Source organism: Babylonia areolata, chromosome 13, assembly GCF_041734735.1.
Source record: "Babylonia areolata isolate BAREFJ2019XMU chromosome 13, ASM4173473v1, whole genome shotgun sequence".
NCBI lineage: Eukaryota > Metazoa > Mollusca > Gastropoda > Neogastropoda > Buccinidae > Babylonia > Babylonia areolata.
This window is the reverse complement of record NC_134888.1, coordinates 30440831-30445830: the sequence shown is the minus strand read 5'-3', so window position 1 is coordinate 30445830 and position 5000 is coordinate 30440831.

Sequence of the window (5000 nt, the reverse complement as noted above, 5' to 3'; positions counted from 1 at the left end):
AGAACGGTAGTTTGAATAAAGAGGGATAGAGAGGGAGGAAGGGAGAGAGAGAGGGGGGGAGAGAAAGAGAGCGGTAGTTTGAATAAAGAGGGTTAGAGAGGGAGGGAGGGAGAGAGAGGGGGGGGGGAGAGAGGGAAAGAGAGCGGTAGTTTGAATAAAGAGGGATAAAGAGGGAGGAAGGGAGAGAGGGGGGGAGAGAAAGAGAGTGGTAGTTTGAATAAAGAGGGATAGAGAGGGAGGAAGGGAGAGAGAGGGGGGGGGAGAAAGAGAGCGGTAGTTTGAATAAAGAGGGTCAGAGAGGGAGGAAGGGAGAGAGAGGGGGGGAGAGAGAGAAAGAGAACGGTAGTTTGAATAAAGAGGGTCAGAGAGGGAGGAAGGGAGAGAGAGGGGGGGGGAGAAAGAGAGTGGTAGTTTGAATAAAGAGGGATAGAGAGAGAGGAAGGGAGAGAGAGGGGGGAGAAAGAGAGCAGTGGTTTGAATAAAGAGGGTTAGAGAGGGAGAGAGAGAGAGGGGGGGAGAAAGAGAGCAGTGGTTTGAATAAAGAGGGATAGAGAGGGAGGGAGAGAGAGGGGGAGGGAGAAAGAGAGCGGTAGTTTGAATAAAGAGGGTTAGAGAGGGAGGGAGAGAGAGGGGGAGGAGAAACAGGAACATACCCGGTATGCACGCCCCTTCCTCTCTCCCCCACCCCCTCCAACACCCTCCCATCCCCCACTACCCCCCCGCCCCCCTTGGAAAACAAACGGGGTATGACTGCCTACATGGCGGGGGGTAAAAACGGTCCCACACATCAGTAGAAGCCCACTCGTGTCCCCGAAAGACCGTGGGAGTCGCAGCCCACGGAGGAAGAAGATGGATACCATCAGTATGTCCATCAGTATGTCCCACCTGGTCAGCCAGTGCCAATCTCCATACAGTCGATGCATGTCCATCACTGTCTCTCCCCTGGTCAGCCAATGCCAATCTCCATACAGTCGGTACATGTCCACCAGTGTGTCCCCCATCAGAGTGTCCCCCTGGTCAGCCAATGCCAATCTCCATACAGTCGGTACATGTCCAACAGTGTCTCCCCCCTGGTCAGCCAATGCCAATCTCCATACAGTCGGTACATGTCCACCAGTGTGTCCCCCATCAGAGTGTCCCCCTGGTCAGCCAATGTCAATCTCCATACAGTCGGTGTATGTCCATCAGTGTCCCCCCTGGTCAGCCAGTGCCAATCTCCATACAGTCGCTGCATGTCCATCAATGTCTCTCCCCTGGTCAGCCCTTGTTATGCTTCTTTCTCTGTTGACCTTCCTGATCCCCGAGGTGCATGTGAATCTCTGTGTGCGTGTGTGTGTGTGTGTGTGTGTGTGTGTGTGTGTGTGTGTGCGTGCGCGCGCGCGTGTATGAGTACGTGTGTGCATGCGTGCGTTTATGTGTCTGTGCACGTAAGCATGCGCGCTCCTGTTTATGTATTCTTCCAGTGGGTCTTGAGTGGTGGCCTATTTGCTATTCATTCGGATGTAATGCTAAACTGAGGTCCCGTGTGTCGCATGCACCAATCGCATGTAAAAGAACCTGCAGCAACAAAAGGGTTGTCCCTTGCAAAAAAAAAAAAAAAAATCCAGTTTGATACAGAAAAACAAACAAACTTGCAACATAGAAAACAAAGCATGAATGGCACTTGTTGCGACATATATTGTCGCCGGTTATATATTGTCGACTACGTATTGTTATTGTCACAGGCGACCATAGTAACTGACCCTAACTGTACACATTGGCGCTGGCAATTTTTGTCACCAGCATATAATTATTACTGATATTCAGCGCAAAGAATTCAACGTAGGAATAATGATAGTATTTATAATGGTTATGATTATCAGGATCATCATCATCATCATCATTATAAAGATTCAGTAAAGGATCTCTGTGTGTGTGTGTGTGTGTGTGTGTGTGTGTGTGTGTGTGTGTGTGTGTGTGTGTGTGTGCTCTTCTTATTCATGTGTGTGTAAGATATTCACTTTCACACACACACACACACACACACACACACACACACATACACATACAAGCGCGCGCAAGCATAAACTATCTTTTCCACGATCCCGAAACAATTTTCTTATATATCGAGTTTAACATATTCTGGGGGAACGATATGGGATGGTTTACCTTCCTCCTTAAAGTCATGTCGTCTGAAGCAACCATTCAAAAAAAGCACTTAAGAAATATTTGATGGAAAAAAATATATGATCCCTTCATGCTTTGATATGATTTTCCTTTTTTTTATTATTATTATCTGCCTGTCTGTGTACCTGTCTGTCTAGCCTTAGACTCTCTCTCTCTCTCTCTCTCTCTCTCTCTCTCTCTCTCTCTCTCTCTCTCTCTCTCTTTCTCTCTGGTGGATATTTATGGAATTCTATTTCATCTACACTTAATATAAACTCCAGTCTCAGTGTCTTCAAAAGACTATATCATAAACATCTAATGTCAGAGCTAATTTCTACGAATCCTTGAAATTACTGACTGATAAACAAATGATGTATTCTCAATATCCTTGTCTATTTGTCTGTCTCCTTTCCTCCCTTCCTCTTTTCTTCCCTCCTCTCTCTCTTCCTCAATCTCTCTCTCTCTCTCTCTCTCTCTCTCTCTCTCTCACTCTCTCTCTCTCAACAGTTTTCCTCTCTTTCCTTCCTCGTATCTCTTCCTCTCTTACCTTCTTCTTCCCTCTCTCCTTCACGCAAAAACAATGTTATTTTGTGGGGAACTGTGTATTTTCTATGCCATTTATTGTTCTTGTTGTTGTTGCCATGCAAAGTGGGGGTTTTTTTTCCCCTTCTTTTTTCAGTCTTCTTGTATTTCCTAGATTAGTTTATACGTTTTCTTTACGAGGGTAGGATGAAAACAGGCCGATAAGTGCCTATTCCTTTTCCCTCAATAAAAAAAGTTTCGATTTCGATTTCGATTTCTCTCTCTCTGTCCTGATTCTATGTCTCTCTTCTCCCTCTCTCGACTGTTACCTTTATCCGGCTGTCTGTTCTTGCTCTCTCTCTCTCTCTCTCTCTCTCTCTCTCTCTCTCTCTCTCTCTCTCTCTCTCTCTCTCTTTCTCTCTCTATCTGTATTTCGTTCCTACTCTCGCTCTCTTCTTGAATTAAGTTAATCATGCAAAGATGTCGCTTTGCATGTCATAGTTGTGTCAGTATCATATGTATATTTATAGCTACTTGCACTCGATCGTATTTTTGTTGTTGTTCTTTTCAAAAAGAATTCTTGTGTGCTACTTGTAATTGTTTATTTCTATATTATCCTTTCCCGACCCCCCAACTTCCCCATTTCTTCCTCATTTTTGTTTCTGAGGGCAGGTTGCGAAAAAAAAGCTGTATAAGCACACACACACACACACACACACACACACACACACAAACTCACACACACACACAACTACGCACACACACACTTGTTCCACAAACGTCCTCTGTCGATGTTTTTTTTTGGGGGGGGGGGTTTGACTGACCTTTTGTTGACGATGTTGCCCTGACTGATAACCCCAAAGCACAAAACTTAAATATTTGGCCAGTGTGCACTTTCTGATCCCATCTGTATCAGGCATAAAGGAAAATATCTTACCCCCCCCCCCCTCCCCCTTCACCCCCTACCCCACCTCCAAGGTATTCTCTGATACATGAGATTAGTTCACGTACGTTTCCAGACTTAACTGATGAGGAAAACATCCTGTGGCACTGTGCTACATTCAGTGGCACTCTGACTTAACTGATGAGGAAAACATCCTCTGGCACAATGCTACATTCAGTGGCACTCTGACTTAACTGATGAGGAAAACATCCTCTGGCACTGCTACATTCAGTGGCACTCTGACTTAACTGATGAGGAAAACATCCTCTGGAACAATGCTACATTCAGTGGCACTCTGACTTAACTGACGAGGAAAACATCCTCTGGCACTGTGCTACATTCGATGGCACTCTGACTTAACTGATGAGGAAAACATCCTCTGGAACAATGCTACATTCAGTGGCACTCTGACTTAACTGATGAGGAAAACATCCTCTGGCACTATGCTACATTCAGTGGCACTCTGACTTAACTGATGAGGAAAACATCCTCTGGCACAATGCTACATTCAATGGCACTCTGACTTAACTGATGAGGAAAACATCCTCTGGCACAATGCTACATTCAGTGGCACTCTGACTTAACTGATGAGGAAAACATCCTCTGGCACTATGCTACATTCAGTGGCACTCTGACTTAACTGATGAGGAAAACATCCTCTGGCACTATGCTACATTCAATGGCACTCTGACTTAACTGATGAGGAAAACATCCTCTGGCACAATGCTACATTCAATGGCACTCTGACTTAACTGATGAGGAAAACATCCTCTGGCACTTTGCTACATTCAGTGGCACTCTTGAAACATTCGATCTCTTCATCTTTCAAAGGTGACTGATGCGGAAAAGTTTGGTACACTGTTTGGGGTGATTTATATTACGCCCATGCACATGCACACACACACACACACACACACACACACACACACACACACACACACACACACACACAGACAGAGGCAGACACAGACACACAGAGACACAGACAGAGGCAGACACAGACACACAGAGACACAGACAGAGGCAGACACAGACACACAGAGACACAGACACAGACAGAGGCAGACAGTCACACAGAGACACAGACAGAGGCAGACAGTCACACAGAGACACAGACGGAGGCAGACACAGACACACAGAAACACAGACAGACACAGACAGAGGCAGACACAGACACACACAGACACAGACACACGCAGGCACAGACACACGGAGACACAGTCACACACAGACATAGACAGAGGCAGACACAGACACACAGAGACACAGACAGAGGCAGACACAGACACACAGAGACACAGAGGCAGACACATACACACAGAGACACAGACACACGGAGACACAGACACACACAGACACAGACACACAGAGACACAGACACACATAGACA